Raw genomic sequence first — 17,633 nt, 5'->3', positions numbered from 1 at the left:
GAAGCTCAGAATATACCAAGACTGTCAAGGAAAGCTAAGAAGGACAAAATGAGATATTTTTCTTACCCACATTAGGAAAAGAGGATGATGATCCTCATGGTTCAAGGTGAATAAGACAGTGATATTATTTGATGGAGAATAAAGGGAGAGATGGTAAATTCTTATTTCCCCTTACTCTGACAAGAATAGAACCTTTTGGATTATAAAGCACATGCCAAAAATAGTTAATAGGAAGTTGAAAAATAATATAAGCAAAGAGATAATAAGAGTCCCTGGCTACTGCTGCTTAAGGGGCAGTTATCTAGTGCATTGAATGGAGCCCTGGGTCTGAAATCAGGATGACTCATCTCCATGAATTCAAATCTAGCACACTTACCGGGTGTGTGACCTTGGGCAAGTCCATTAATCCCTGTTTGCCTCAGTTTCCTCATCTGTAAAATGAGCTGGAGATGAAAATGGCAAACCCTTCAAAAGACTGATAAGAAAACCCCAAATGGGGTCATGAAAAATCAAATGTAACTGAAAAATGACTGAACAACAACTGGTCCAGACTTTTTAGAAGACTGAAAGATCTGGCAAATGAGACATAGAGTCACTATCAGTGAGCTAGGTGGTGCAGAATTCTGGGTTGTTTTTGTTGTTCAAAGAACATTAGGAAGGTGATGTTTTGACTTAAAAATGAATTGGATTGGGAAAGGCTGTGCAAATTCATTCATCTCCCACAAGTGAGTGGAGACAAGAACAACCTGAATTCAAATTCAGTCTGAGTTACTTACTATATGACCAAGAGAATTTCTCTTAACTTCTGCCTCAGTCTCCTCATCTGTAAAATGGAGGTAAGAATAATGCCTATCTCTCAGGGTTGTTGTGAAGCTCAAATTAGATAATATTTGTAAACCACTCAGCACAGTGCCTGGCACCTATAGTAGATACTATTGAAATGTTAATTATATTATTACTATTTAATTGCTATTAGTGTTAATCAAAATTTTTAATCTTTCAGATATCATGAAGAAAAGGAAACATTTCTCAGTCTGGAGAAAGGCAAATGTCCCAGTTTTCCAAAGATGTAAGAGAACGGATTTTGCAAAATACTTTACTTCTATTCCTAGGAAAATTATTGAATGAATCTTTAAAAAGATGGTAAGTTAATAAGTAGAAAAGGAAGCTGTGATTGCCTATGGACAGTATGGTTTTTATCAAGAATATACAATGACATAGTAGTCACATTCTTTATTTAAATGAATTCTGCCTCAGAGACTTAGTACTTTCTAGCTGTGTGATCCTGGGCAAACCATTGCCTCAGCAAAAAAATAAATAAAAAATTATTAGACTAGTGAATCAGGAGAATGATGTAAGTTACCTAATTTTTTTTGAAAAGTACTTTATTAATTATCTTATCTTTGTGGGGAAGAATTGTGGTCTAGAATGGTTAGATAAATTAAGAACTGGAAAGTCCATATGCAAAGAATAGTCATTAAAGGCTTGATGATAACATGAAGGGAAGTCCCTTGTGGAATTTGTGTCTCTGTACTGTTTGACATTTTTATCAATAACTTGGATGAAGATATAGATGAAACATTAATCAAATTTGCTGATGATAGAAAGCTGGAAGGCAGAGCTAATAAATTAGATAACAAAATAATGGTACAAAATAATAGGTAGCATTTTACATGGTGCTTTATGGTTTGCAAAGATTTTTATAAGTATTATCTCACTTTATCTTCATAGAAATTCTTGAAGGCATATGTTATTATTGTTCTCAATGTGCAAATTAGGAAACTGAGGAAGGTAGAAGTGAAGTGACTCGATCAGGATCATATAGTCAGTATCTAAAGTTTGATTTGAACCCAGGAATTCTTGAACTCAAGTGCAACACTCTATGTAGACATTTTAACCAGTTTTGGCAGATTAGAAAAATCAACCAAATATAATAAGATAATTTTGAGGGAGATGGTGGTGAACTAGGGAACTGGATCTGTGATTTTATTAACATAAATAAATAATTTCCACTTAGGAAACTTCCACTAATACAGAGAGGCATCTACTTTAAAACTTTAGTAGTGTGCATTGAAAAGTTAAGTGACTCTACATAAATAACTAAGTAGACGTATCTAAAGCCAGTTCTCCATTCACTAAGCAAAGCTGGTTCTAATGATATTAAAATGGGATAAACATAACCTATAATTTCAAAAAATCAACTTCATAATTATAATAGGTAGAGATGTAACTAGATGGTAGATATGAAGATTTGGGGATCCAAATGAATTACAAAATTATTTGGGATCAAGAGTGTGCCATGACAGATTAAAAAACTTCTGAGGTTGAAAGGTAGAAGATCCAGGTGATATCCTGCTGTCATATTGATGAGGTTTAGAATTGGGGTAACTAAATGAAATTAGGTTTAATTAAGGTGTATTGGAAGATTCGGGGGACAGGGAGTCAAATAGAGCTCCCCTGCAACCCCTTTGGATTTGGTGCAAGAATACAGACTTAAATGAGGTCTAGTAGCAGCACAAGAGTCCCCTGTAAAGGAATTTACAGACCCAAAAACCTAGATTGATAAAGGAGGTTTATTTTGGGGTTTGGAAGCAAAGTTAAAGTCTAGTTAGTAAAAGGTGAAAGTAGAGATAAAAGGGCAGCGGAAATAGGATTCCAGTGGACAGAGATCCTTGGCAGCCAGGAGTAAGACAGCCATGTTAGGAACCTCTGCAAAGAGAGAGCTCCAGCTTGGCTCTTTTATAATGAGAGATTTAGCTAAAGGGGCCTGTAGGTGGTGTCCCAATTTGGCTCAGATCTGGGTGGGGGTTGTGAGAGCCTATTTCCTATTGGAATTCAAAAGGATGCTTTTGACAGGATTTGTGAATCAAAGGTCCTAGCTTCTTGAATTGATAATGCATCAGCTAGGAGGAGCTGGGAATCAGAAAGGTATAATCAATCTGAAAGGATTAGTTTCTTAAAGGGAGCACAACCCACATCAATATTGCAGATGGAATTTTGCATTAAGTTTTGAGCACCACCATATTAATAATCAAATTAATAAAAACCATATGATCATCTCAATAGATGCATAAAAGGCATTTGATAAAATCCAACATCCATTCCTACTAAAAACGCTTGAGAGTATAGGAATAAATGGACTATTCCTTAAAATAATAAGGAGCATATATTTAAAACCTTCAGTAAACATCATATGTAATGGTGATAAACTAGAACCTTTCCCTGTAAGATCAGGAGTGAAACAAGGTTGCCCACTATCACCATTACTATTCAATATAGTACTAGAAACTCTAGCCTCGGCAATAAGAGCCGAGAAAGAGATTCAAGGAATTAGAGTAGGAAATGAAGAAATCAAATTGTCACTTTTCGCAGATGACATGATGGTATACTTAGAGAACCCCAAAGACTCTGCTAAAAAGCTATTAGAAATAATTCAGAATTTTAGCAAAGTCGCAGGATACAAAATAAATCCACATATATCCTCAGGATTTTTATACATTACCAACACAATCCAAAAGCAAGAGATACAAAGAGAAATTCCATTCAAAATAACAGTCGATAGTATAAAATATTTGGGAATATATCTACCAAAGGAGAGTCAGGAATTATATGAGCAAAATTACAAAACACTTGCCACAAAAATAAAGTCAAATTTAAATAATTGGAAAGACATTCAGTGTTCTTGGATAGGCCGAGTGAATATAATAAAGATGACAATATTCCCTAAACTAGTCTATTTATTTAGTGCTATACCAATCAGACTCCCAAGAAACTATTTTAATGACCTAGAAAAAATAACAACAAAATTCATATGGAAGAATAAAAGGTCGAGAATTGCAAGGGAACTAATGAAAAAAAAGTCAGAGGAAGGTGGTCTAAGTGTACCTGATTTAAAGCTATATTATAAAGCAACAGTCACCAAAACCATTTGATATTGGCTAAGAAATAGACTAGTTGATCAGTGGCATAGGTTAGGTTCACAGGGCAAGATAGTGAATAAAAATAGCAATCTAATCTTTGACAAACCCAAAGATCCCAAATTTTGGGATAAGAATTCATTATTTGACAAAAACTGCTGGGAAAACTGGAAATTAGTATGGCAAAAACTAGGCATGGACCCACATTTAACACCACACACTAAGATTAGATCAAAATGGGTCCAAGATTTAGGCATAAAGAACGAAATCATAAATAAATTGGAGGAACATGGGATGGTTTACCTCTCAGACTTGTGGAGGAGGAAGGAGTTTGTGTCCAAGGGAGAACTAGAGACCATTATTGATCACAAAATAGAACATTTTGATTACACCAAATTAAAAAGCTTCTGCACAAACAAAACTAATGCAAACAAGATTAGAAGGGAAGTAACAAATTGGGAAAAATTTTTTACAGTTAAAGGTTCTGATAAAGGCCTCATCTCCAAAATATACAGAGAATTGACTTTAATTTATAAGAAATCAAGCCATTCTCCAATTGATAAATGGTCAAAGGATATGAACAGACAATTTTCAGATGATGAAATTAAAACTATTTCCACTCATATGAAAGAGTGTTCCAAATCACTATTGATCAGAGAAATGCAAATTAAGACAACTCTGAGGTATCATTACACACCTGTCAGATTGGCTAAGATGACAGGAACAAATAACGCTGAATGTTGGAGGGGCTGTGGGAAAACTGGGACACTGATGCATTGTTGGTGGAGTTGTGAAAGAATCCAACCATTCTGGAGAGCAATCTGGAATTATGCCCAAAAAGTTATCAAAATGTGCATACCCTTTGACCCAGCCATACTACTACTGGGCTTATACCCCAAGGAACTACTAAAGAAGGGAAAGGGACCTGTGTGTGCCAAAATGTTTGTGGCAGCCCTTTTCATAGTGGCTAGAAGCTGGAAGATGAATGGATGTCCATCAATTGGAGAATGGGTAAACTATGGTATATGAATGTTATGGAATATTATTGTTCTATAAGAAATGACCAACAGGAGAAATACAGAGAGGCTTGGAGAGACTTACATCAACTGATGCTGAGTGAAACGAGCAGAACCAGAAGATCATTATACACTTCAACAATGATACTGTATGAGGATGTATGCTGATGGAAGTGGATATCTTCAACATAGAGAAGAGCTAATCCAATTCCAATTGATTAATGATGGACAGAACCAGCTACATCCAGAAAAGGAACACTGGGAAATGAATGTAAACTGTTATTTTTACCTTCTGAATCCAATTCTTCCTGTGCAACAAAAAATTCGGTTCTACACAAATATATTTATATAGAATATACTGTAATATATTTAATATATATAAGACTGCTTGCCATCTGGGGGAGGGGGTTGGGGGAGGAAGGGAAAAAATCTGAATAGAAGTAAGTGCAAGGGATAATGTTGTAAAAAATTACCCATACATATGTACTGTCAAAAAAATGTTATAATTATAAAATAAAAAAAAATAAAAAAAAAAGTTTTGAGCACCACAATGCACAGAACTCACTGTCATGCTGGAGAGAATCCAAATGAGAGTGACCATGAAAAGGAGGGGAATGGAGACCATACCATATGTGGATATTTAGATGAGAGAACACTGAGTAGAGAAGGATACGGTAATTGTCTTCAAGTATTTGAAAGGCTGTCTTAGGGAAAAAGAATTAAAGTTTTTTCTGCTTTCCCACAGACAGTAGATGTATTCAGAGAAGATTTTCAACAGGGCACGATGGAAAAGTCAGTAACTACTGAGCTCTTCAAAAGTGGAAGTGGATTCTCCTTTTCTCTTAGCAACTACATGGCATAGTGGTTAGAGCCATTCACCAAATAATGGGCGTCTGCTTTCTTTCCAATTCTTGCCACCACAAAAAGGACTACTAAAAACATGATGGTGTAGAGGAGGCTTTTCTTTATATTAATGATTTCCAGTGGGGAGTAGGTGGTGTTTCTTATTAAGGGAATCTTTCCTTCCTTCCCTCCCTCCCTCCCTCCCTCCCTCCTTCCCTCCCTCCCTCCCTCCCTTCCTTTCTCCCTCCCTCCCTCCCTCCCTCCCTTCCTTCCTTCTTCCCTTCCTCCCTCCCTCCCTTCCTGCCTTCCTCCCTCCCTCCCTTCCTTCCTGCCTTCCTCCCTCCCTCCCTTCCTCCCTTCCTTCCTTCCTTCCTTCCTCCCTTCCTTCCTTCCTTCCTTCCTCCCTTCCTCCATTCCTCCCTCCCTCCCTCCCTCCTTTCCTTCCTTCCTTCCTTCCTTCCTTCCTTCCTTCCTTCCTTCCTTCCTTCCTTCCTTCCTTCCTTCCTTCCTTCCTTCCTTCCTTCCTTCCTTCCTTCCTTCTTTCCTTCCTTCCTTCCTTCCTTCCTTCTTTCCCTTCCTTTCCTCCTTCCTTCCTTTCCTCCTTCCTTCCTTCCTTCCTCCCTTCCTCCGTTCTTCCCTCCCTCCGTCCCTTCCTTCCTTCCTTCCTTCCTTCCTTCCTTCCTTCCTTCCTTCCTTCCTTCCTTCCTTCCTTCCTTCCTTCTTTCCCTTCCTTTCCTCCTTCCTTCCTTCCTTCCTTCCTTCCTTCCTTCCTTCCTTCCTTCCTTCCTTCCTTCCTTCCTTCCTTCCTTCCTTCCTTCCTTCCTTCCTTCCTTCCTTCCTTCCTCCCTTCTTTCCTTTCTTTCTTCTTCCTCCCTCCCTCCCTCCTTCCTTCCTTTTTAAGGATTATGCCTAAAATCCAAATCACTTTGGCTCTCATTGATTAGCTAACAATAGGTCCCAGCCAAGCCTTATTTCATTATTATTTGGGTTTTGATGGTTCAGAATGAGTGTAAATAGCAACTGTTTTAGCTTGGCCAGAAAACCAGAGATTCTTCCTCCCCCCCCAGTCTGATTTTTTTTTTTTTTGACCAGGTAAAAGAGGTCATTCTTTGCCTCATTTCTCATCTAGCTGTAATCACTGAACGGGTATTGCCTCAGAGCTGGGAAAGACAAACCTGGGAAAGACATTAGTTTAAAAAGGTCTCCCTTTTCATCCAGGGCCACCTCCAATCATCCTGATCTATATCTTGTCACTGGACCCAGATGGCTCTGGAAGGGAAAGTGAGGCAGGTGCCCTTGCCCAGCCTCCCTCACTAAAATCTGTTTCACTTGCATGTCATGGCGTCCCCTCCCTGATGTCCTGGTCCTCTGAAATGAAGGATCAACAACAACTTGTAAAGCGGATTGTAGACTCCTATAGTGTGGGGCTAAATCTACGATTCTCTCAGGAGTACCCAGCATGGTATTATATGAGAATAGATCTTCACTATAGGCTTAAAGTGGAGGGATGAGGATGAGGATGATAGTCTCTTTACAAAATTCTGGTCCACTCAGTCTCTTGTTTTCACGGGGGTCGGGGTGGGGCTTTGGAAAGTTTGGTTTTTCCCTTAGGCAGGAACTCAAGCAGCACATATGTGGAAAGCAGCACAGAGGGTGGGAATCATCCCTCAAGCCCTTGTGGCTACACACAGCTGGATCTTCCCTGGAAGATAAGCAGCTTTGTAGGATTACACATTCAGGGGAGGAACCTGCCTCTGAGTCCAGAAGTCCAGTTCTGAGCCTGGCTCAGTCCCATCCTGGAAACTGGCACCAGCTGGGACTTGACAGCAGGCAAAGGCTCTAAGAAAGTCACTTCATGGACCTCTTTCTTTTAGGGAATGATGGCAGAAAAGAAGAAACAGGATGACTCGTTTTTATTTTCTTGGAAAGAAAATTCCAATTGGCAAGGCTCTTGTTCTGCTTCATAAGGGTTAGGGAGGCCTAGTGCCCATAAAAAGCCTGCAGTTGATGGATTCGGGCCCTCCCTGCAGCTCTGCCCCAAAAACAGTGCCCCAAAAGGGTGTCCACTTCTCCTTAGTACAGCCTTGGCTCTCTTAGAAGTTCCTGGATTCAGCTTTTGGTAGCTTTTCTGCTCCTCCCTCCCTGGCATCCCATGGAATGGGGAACTTTTGTGAGTTGAAAAATTTTAAATTAAAACTTTGAAAGGGCGAGAAGATGCAGAAAAGAGATGAAAAAGTGCCAAAAAATTAGGGAGAGGGTGGACACGATTCTGATATCCTCAGGCCTGGGAGGAAAAAAGAAACATGCTTGCTTTAAACAAAGAATTTTTAACCTGAAGTCCATTAACTTGCTTTTAAAAAATATTTTCATTTCAATACAACTGGTTCCCTTTGTGATCTAAAATATTTTATTCTGTGCATTTAAAAACATTAATTCTGAGGTAGGAATTCTGAGGAAGACTTCTGCAGACTACTAAAGGAGTCCACACACACACACACACACACACACACACACACACACACACACACACACAAGCTATACACTCCAGCCATAGAAGCTTTAGCCTTGACTCTCCATTGAGTAGGCAGCCATCCCTCCCAGTAATGTTTTATCTCATCCCTTTACTATTGCAGGGCAGGCTTCAGTTTTGAATTGTAACCGCCACTCTTAGCACAGTACTGGACACATCATAAACACTTAATGAATTCTTTTTCATTCCTTAGCTCATCGGTCCAAATAAAAGCAGGAATTCTTAAGGACACTGTCACCAGCATTAGAAAAGCAATGATTTTCTTCTTCCCAGAGCTCCACCCACTGTTTTTCCCAGCCCAGTCTCTACAGAGGTGCCCCAAATCACTCAGGTTCATCTCTTACTTGAATCTCAGGTTCTTCTGGAAGCCAAAACTTTCTCCCAGGCAAAACAGATCACTGACATTTCCTTAGAAACAGGTTACAACAAGAAATTATCGATGACTTCCCTCCCTCAGGATCACTTAAAGTTCTCAAATATGCATTTAATTTAGATTTAATAAAGCAGTGATTGTCCATTCGTTAATAGCTGCTTATTAAAAGCATGTTTTTGGCTGGGTGTGTAGGCTGAGAGCACTGGGGCCAGGCAGTTCCCACCTCCACCTCCTTACTGACAACATGTATTGTTTAGGTGTCTCCAAATGAGATTTTGTTCCGTGCAGCTCATTTCAGGTAAGGGACACACCCACAGCAGCTCCCTCTGATTTTCATTCTGTTGATGCACAGAGAGCTGCTTTGCCTTCCTGAAACACTCATGATCTGCACAGATTAGAAACCCTTTGTTAGCCATTCATGTATCCATTAAATGTTTTGGTTCTGACATCCATCCATCCTATTCACCTTTGTCCACACAAATTTTTTTTTTACTCTTGTAAGGGATGGTTTTAAAGCTATTTTCTTAAAGTAGGCTGTCTGGAGGATAGTGTCATGGCTAATTAGGTAATTAGCAATGTGTTTTGAGGGGGCCAGTAAAGAAGAAAAAAGAGTAAGGAAGGTGTAGGCTTAAATAATGAACTCCTTTGACATTTAGGAGCTATAGCTGAGGAGTTGGCATTGGAAGCTCACAGGTTGCTTGACATTATTGTAAATTCTCTGTGTTTCCTCTAGGAGACTGCATTCTGTTTCCAGCATTTTATCGAGGCTTCCAACCTATAGCACCAGGACGAGAGGGAGCTGTTTGTTCATAATGATTGAATGATTGGGAGGGATCAGGGTGCTAACTAGGGAAGGAAGGTATGTCACCCTTTCTTGGTTAGTATAGTTTAGTATCCAGGCAGGCAGACCATGTGACAGGTGATGATACCCTCCCTCAGTTTGGGAATTAAGGATGCCCAACTGGTTATTTAGATTTGGTTGTTGTGGTGACTGTTCAGTCATTTCAGTCATGTCCAACTTTTCATGCCCCCATTGGGAGTTTTCTTGGCAAAGATACATGAAAATTTGACATTTCCCTCTCTGGCTCATTCTGTAGATGAGGAAACTGAGGCCCAGGGTCACATAACTAGTATCTGAGGCTAGATTTGAACTCATGAGGATGAGTCATCTTGATTCCAGGGCAGGCTTCTATCCACTTTGCCACCTAGCTACCTTATTTAGGTTTAAGAAGTGTGTAAAAAAGTTGGAGAAGAAAAACAGCATGGTACAATGGAATATTTGCATTTGGAATCAGAAGACCTGAATTGAAATACTAGTTCTACCACTTGCCTTCTTTGTGGCTTTGGGGAAATCTAGACCTCTAGTTTGCAAATTTGTAAAATGTCAAGGTTGTACTATGTAATGTTCTGTTGTCTCCAGAAACTGCTGATCGCTCTCTGGGAGGAGATCTGCTGTCTCAACTCAATCTCTGGGCCAGATTCTTCTTTCTGTAGAGAGCAGCCAACTCTGACCTAGAGTAGAGACCTCCCTTGCTCAAAGTTGCTTCTTTTATCCTCCCAGAGAATGGGTGTGGAATAACTCGGGGGCTTCTGGGAAAAAATACTTCAACCAATGAACTTGCTCCTCTTAAACATGCAAACTCCTCCCCAGAAGTTCAAAAGGGTAAAACTCCCCTTAAAGGCCAGAACCAAAAGGTTAAGTACCAAGTTAGCACTTAGTAAGAACCTAATATCTCATTATCTCATTAGCACTTAGTAAGAATCTAACATCTCCCCCTTTCTTTTGATTTAGAACGTAGGGTGGTCATGACCTTGAAACATAAATCCATCAATATGGGAGGTATTACACATAATTACATAGATTACATAAACACATAGTAACATAGTAACATAATACATGTTAGAAGTATGTAACAAATAACATGATCAAATAATCATAAATTGAAAATTTATAAATGTCCATAAGTCCATTGTCCATTAGTCTCATCTTGTGTTAGGAAATCCAATGATTCCTGCTGGTTTTAAAGTTCTTTAACAGTCTTCTTATTAGCCATGCTCTTTCAGTGTCAGATGTTTCTTAGATTTTCTCCTTTGTTTTGAGGTCTTTCTCTTTTTCTGTCTCCATCTGAAGAAATACAAGCAAACCCTCTCTCCCAGGCAATTAACCTATCTAATTTCCTTCTATTTACCACTTTCTAAATCTCTTCTCATCATCTGGCAATTACATTGGAGTTGTTTGCACTGGACACAGCCCTGTTGGTTTAAAAGGCCTGTATTCTTCCCAAGTATAATCCATTTTTGCAATCTGATTGCCTTTTGGCTGACTGATCAGGTAATCCCTTTCTTCCATGTGATTGCTTTTCGGCTGATAAATCACATCAGAATCCTGACCTTCTAAAGGCTCTTTGGGTGTAACCTCAGTTGTAATCATGCCCCAAGTCTTTTTTGCCTGGGGCCTTGGACCTGGGCTCCTCATCCCGTTTCTGTGAATTAGTCTACACTCTGATGCCCAGTGGAGTGCTCTGTTGCATTTTGGACATGGGATATTGGATCTTGTTCTCCCACTTGTCTTCTCACTCTGTCTCCATAATTATACTGTGCTCTTAGATGTCCAATTTTTCCACATTGGAAACAGTGACAAATTTCTCTAGAAGTCCCTTGCCAGGAGGGACCCTGTCTTTCCACGTTCATCATAATCTGGGTGTAAAAAGCATTTGTTCCTACTGTAGCATAGCGTCTTATGATCTCCTCTAAAGAAGCATCTTTGTCTAGTCCCTATATAATTCTTTTGCAAATCTCATTGGTATTTTCCTTAGCCAGATGTCTGGCCATTATTTCTGTAGCTGCATTTTCTCCAATAGTTCTTTTGACAGCAGTTTGCAAAGGTCTCACAAAATCTGCAAAAGGTTCATTGGGACCTTGCTGTATTTTAGTGAAAGCCTCTCCCCGATCTTTCTGTCCAGGGAGGGAACCCCAAGCTTTTATTGCAGCCTTAGCAATTTGCTCATACACTGTCATGGTATAATTAATCTGTTCTGAATTCTCTCCATACTGACCTTCACCAGCTAAGTGCTCAAAAGTGAATTTTGTGTGTTAACTCCTATTTCCAAATTGCATCTGACTTGGATTTAATTCATGAAACTCCACAAGCCATAACAAATTTTCTCCAGGTTCTAGGCATGTCCTTGCTATGGATTTCCAATCATTTGGGGTTAGGACTTCATAAGACAAACCATCTAGTAACATTTTAACATAAGCTGATGTAGCCCCATAAAGGGTACAAACTTTTTTCAAATCTTTAATTTTATTCAAATCTTAAGGTGTATATCTTTTCCTTTTTTTACCTACAGAGTCAGTATTTTCAATCACAGGATATGCATGTATAAAATCACTTATATCCTGTCCTTCTCTCTTAGCCTTAATCAATGCTTTTTCTAATCTTGTCATAGGCTTAGACTGCTTCACAGGCAATTCTGTTTGTGTTTTTGCCTCTTCCCCTCCTCCTTCTTGCTCCACCTCTAAAGGGTTAATTGAGGGAGGTGATGGGAAATGCTCCTGTTGCTCAGAATTGTACTTAACTTCATTGTTATCTGATTCATCCTCTTCACCTAGTTTAGTTGGATCCTCCCCATCTGGCTCCTTTAGTCTAACAATTTTTAAAGCCATTTGGATTAAATTGTAGGTATGAAGTGTATCTTTGGAAATTAAGTTTGGTTTGGAATTGTAGTGTTTACCTAATTGCTCTCCTACTACTTTCCACTCATCCAGATCCAATTCTTTTTCCAGAGAAAAACAAGGACATATGACCTGCACAGTTTTTAAAATTTCAGTAATCTCCTCCAAAATTATAATCAATCCTTGGCTTTTCATAACCTTGATAATGTTCTCTGAACATTTTCCTTGAACAGAAGGCATTTGCCCCATTTCACTGAAATTCTACTTTAGCTCTTTAACAAAATTGCACAAAGTTTAACAAAAGTTTAACAAAGTTTCCTTGTCACTCAAGCTTCTGGGTCAGAGAGACTTTTCCACTGAAATCTGGATCAGAGGCTTTTTCACTGAGATCAAGATCTTGTCAGTCCCTGTTCAGGCACCAAAATGCTAGCTCCTCTGAAGGGCTCAGAATAAGTCCTTGTCAGGATAAGCAAAAGTCCTTGCCCCACCTTGCGGACGCCAAAATGTAATGTTCTGTTGTCTCCAGAAACTGCTGATCGCTCTCTGGGAGGAGATCTGCTGTCTCAACTCAATCTCTGGGCCAGATTCTTCTTCCTGTAGAGAGCAGCCAACTCTGACCTAGAGTAGAGACCTCCCTTGCTCAAAGTTGCTTCTTTTATCCTCCCAGAGAATGGGTGTGGAATAACTCGGGGGCTTCTGGGAAAAAATACTTCAACCAGTGAACTTGCTCCTCTTAAACATGCAAGCTCCTCCCCAGAAGTTCAAAAGGGTAAAACTCCCCTTAAAGGCCAGAACCAAAAGGTGTGGACTAGAGAATTGTCAAGTATTGACTTAGCACTTAGTAAGAACCTAACATCTCATTATCTCATTAGCACTTAGTAAGAACCTATCATCTCATTATCTCATTAGCACTTAGTAAGAACCTAACAGTACTAGATGGCTATTAAAGTCCTTTCTAGTTCTAGGTCTATAATCTCATGTAAATGCCAACTGTCATTATGCCTTTTCCTCTTTTTTCTTCCTAGCCCACTTTTAACACATATTAAGCACATATTAGGTGCTCAATCAATATTTGCTGCCAGATGAAGAATCTCTTTTCTTCAGCATATGGGCAGTGAGGGGACGACATAATTTCTTTCTATCTCATGGCAATAGAAGTGCCATTTTGATGACTGGTAGTTCCATTTTTTGGAAGGAGCCATTTATCTAAATTTAAAAATATAAACTCTCTTAGACTTAGTGAACTTGGAGGAAGTTGAGTTAGGTAGAAAGGGAGGAAACAAGCGTTTAAGTGTCTACTATGTTCCAGGTATAGTCCTGAGCAGTTTAGAAATATTATCTCATTTGATCCTCAATAACTCTGACAGGGAGAAGCTATATGATATGATATGAGCTATTCTCCTTTTAGAATGAAAACATTAAGGCAGAGAGGGTAAATGACTAGTCCAGGATCACACATTAGGTATTTCTGTCTCCAAGCCCAGCACACTATTCACTAGGCCACTTATCCTGCTAGCTTGGGTAACAAGAGAGTTGAGATCACTTATAAAGTAACATTTTTAGGAGTTTGCTTCTAAGGAAAAGGAAGCAATGGAGGCTAAATCTTCCCTAAGAGCCCTAAGTCATTGGAGTTATTCACTAGTCCTGATCTCTTTCACCTTAACCCATTTGGCCCAGGACGATCCCCACAGATAACCTGCCAATTTTGAAGGAAGCCTGTGGAGATTCACTGCCTATTTGCCAGGCTCTGACCGGTCACCTTCCTTTCTCTGACACTGGTCCCTAGCAAGTAGACAACAAATTGGATTAAAAAACGGGTTAACTTGAGCCCTCCTTCTTAGGAGAAAGAGGAGAAATAGTAGATAGGAGAGCCAAAGCCAAAGACCAAGGCAGTTCACCTGGTAAGGATTTATTTGCTCTGGTTAATGGGCCTCCTTCTGTCTTGAAATGCTAGAGGGAGTTAAAAGGAATTCTGAAAGGTTTATTTTGGGGAAGGCTTGAAAACTCTCCCTCTTTCTTTCTGTTTTTCTTTTTAGACAACTTTGCACAAGGGGCAGGGCTCCTGCCAAAAGCCCTCGTAATGCCCCTCTTTGGGGACTGGCTTTATCCGCTCAGCTGTCCCTTGTAAATTTATTCCTGTGTGAGATTTTTCCCAAACCATTCATTCCTCCGCTTACCTCAGGCAGCTGGAATGCAGAAAAAAATACTTTTTTTTTTTTTTTTTTTTGGTGTGTGTGTGTGCAAGTGCAAGAATGTGCCTTTTGTGTGCGGGAATGAACTGGGCTGAAGGTAAACAAAACATGCATGTGTACTGATGTGCGCAGAAGTGGACATCAGCAGCCACACCAAGGGCTAGGCAATGGGAGGTGGCGGGCTGTGGCTAGGTCAGTCATCGCTGAAACTCCCTCTTGCTCCAAGGAGATTGTCCTCAAATGGAGCTCTGGGTCCTGAGCCTGGGCCCTGGCCAGAGAAACACCTCATTGAGTTGTTACCACAGCAACATCACAGTTTGAGTATTTAACTGAAATTGAAAGCATGGGTTGTTTAGAGCCAGGAGCTTTCCAGCTGCACGTGTGCGAGAAGGGGGTGGGGAAAAATGTTGGGAACTTTATATTCTCCCCCCCATCCCCCTTCTCCCAGGGGCTCCTGGTCTCCATAGCAGGTGAGGACCATGGAAAAAGCCTGAGGTAGCCATTTATTTCCGTGTTGAATTTGCATTCAGGACTGCTCTAGGGAACAGCAGAAGAGTCCTGCTCTGGCTCTCTAGGTGGCCTATTAGCTAAATAGCTGATGGTCCCTGAGCAATATGCTGGTAACCTATTTACAGTATGTGTAGTGGGATGACGGCTCAGCTGGAAGGTAGGAGACCTGGATTCTAATTTTAGCTCTGCTATTAATCCACTGTGTGGAATTAGGGAAGTCACTTAACTTTTCCAGACTTGAGTTTCTTCAACATTAAAATGAAGAAGTTGGCTTAGATCGGTGCTTCATAACCTTTTCTATATTATGAACCCCTTTGGCAATTGGGTGAAGTCTTTGGATACCTTCTCAGAAAACCGTTTTTTAAAATTATTGAAGAAAATGCTAAATTTCAGTTGAAACAATGAAAATAAAGATAGAATGAGTTTTCCCCATCCAAGTTCACAGACTACCTAAAAGCTACCTATGGACCAAAATGGAATCCAGATTAAGAGTCTCTAAGGTTCTGTGCAATTCTATCTCTGTAGCATATGATGAACAGAACTACACTTTGCATACTTTGGTATCTGTCTTTTCAGGTATCTTGTCACGATACATGAGCTGCAGAAGGAAATTGTCTGCCAGATTTAGTAGATGGGACCACTTAGGCATTGAGCTGTTATGTAATTATCACTGACATCACTGTAGTAGAAGTCTCCTAATTCTTCATTATAGTAGTAATAAAATGACTTATCCATGGTTACGTAGCTAATAAGTATCAGAGCGGGGATTTGCATCTTTCTTCTCTAGAGAGTTTTCTAATAGGGTGTCAGGGATTTACTTGACCTTGTAATGTTCAATCTATTCATCAGTGATGCAATTGAAGGCATAGATGGTGTTTTCATCAAATATGCTGATGACATAAAGCTGTGAAAAAGAGCTAACTCATTGGATGATAGGATCCAAAAGGAGATCAAATGACAGTCATGATGGAAGGATCTATTAATAAGGAATTTAAAAGACATAAATGTAAAGTCCTATAACAGTGGTTAGGACAGTTAGGTGGTGTAGGGTTGAGCTGGAGTTAAGAAGATCCAAGTTAAAAATCTAGCATTAAACAACACTCCCTATGTGACCTTGGACAAATCATGTAACTCTGATTGCCTCAGTTTCCTCATCTGTAAAATGAGCTGGAGAAGGAAATGTCAAACCATTCCAGTATCTTTGCCAAGAAAACCCTAAATGAGATCATGGAGAGTTGGACATGACTGAACAAAACAATAGTGTTCAAAAAATCATCTGTACAAGTATACAGGTTGTATCTAAGGCATTTATGTAGAAAACATCTGAGTTATTCAGCAGACTTCAGATTCAATGGCACTAAATAATGTGTCATAGCAACCCTAAATAAAGCCTGTGAACTAAGACTGCATTAAGAAAAACAATGTTCACATTTAGGGATAGCATAGTCCCACTGAATTCTGTCTTCTTTAATAGTATTTTTTTCCCAATTACATATAAAGATAGTGTCCAACATTCTTTTTTGTAAGATTTTGATTTTCTCCCTCTCTCCTTTTCTTCACCTCTTCCTAAGACTGCAAGAAATCTGATATAAGCCATACATATACAATCATGTTAAACATATTTCCATATTTATTTTGCCCTTCTTAGATGACAATTGGCATATTCTATTCATTTCTGGTGATCATCTTTAGAAAGTATATTAACAAATTGAAGAATTACTAAAGAAGAGTGACCAGGAATAGAGAATAATGCAGACTAAGTCCTATGAGTATTGGGTGAAGGAAGAGGAACTACAGAGGCTGGAAAGAGAAGACTTGGTGGAGGAAAGGCATGTAAGTCATAAGATCACACATAGAGAAGAGAAAGGTTATTTATTTCAAATGCTTTATTCTATGTCTAAGGAAATTGAAGTCCAGAAATGATTTGATAATTGACTGGTACTTGAACCCAGGATATCACCCTACATTCTTTCTGCCATACCATTCCTATATTAATCAAGGGAAAAAGCTAGTAGTCTAGACATCATACCATTTTAACTTTAGCCTACCTTGATGAGTTCTAAGAGCCAGCAGGTCCAGCTGTGCTTATCTCTGTATCCAATTTGTTCTTCACTCCAGAGGACATAAGATTCAGGGGCATTTAGTCATATTCCTCACCAGAGAATCAGTCATTCAGTCAACAATCATTTATTAAATTCTACTATAAGGCAGTTATTCTGTATACTGCTCTGGGGCATATTACTTTCTCGCATAGTTTTGTAGACAGAATTTAAAGTCAATCAGTAATTAAGACTATTTACTCACCTGTAGACTGTTTAACAAGTCTTCCTCCTTCAGTTCTAAGCTTTATCAGTCAATTAAAAAATCTGCCATGTGCTAGGTGTTTTTCTCAATAATACAATTTTTGGATTGTGTGTAATGTTAGTATTTGAGAAACATCTTTCTTGGAGGAAAGTACTTGGGAATTCCGAATGTTTATTTCAACTTTTATGGGCCAGTAGCCAGAGTTCTTTTCATGCTGAGGCTGGTGGGCCCATGCTAATTTGCATGGTGGCTTTATGTGAGACGTTTCTGCTG

This window comes from Sminthopsis crassicaudata, chromosome 3 (genome assembly GCF_048593235.1).
Source record: "Sminthopsis crassicaudata isolate SCR6 chromosome 3, ASM4859323v1, whole genome shotgun sequence".
NCBI classification, from domain to species: Eukaryota; Metazoa; Chordata; class Mammalia; order Dasyuromorphia; family Dasyuridae; genus Sminthopsis; species Sminthopsis crassicaudata.
Note: the sequence above shows the minus strand (reverse complement) of the source record.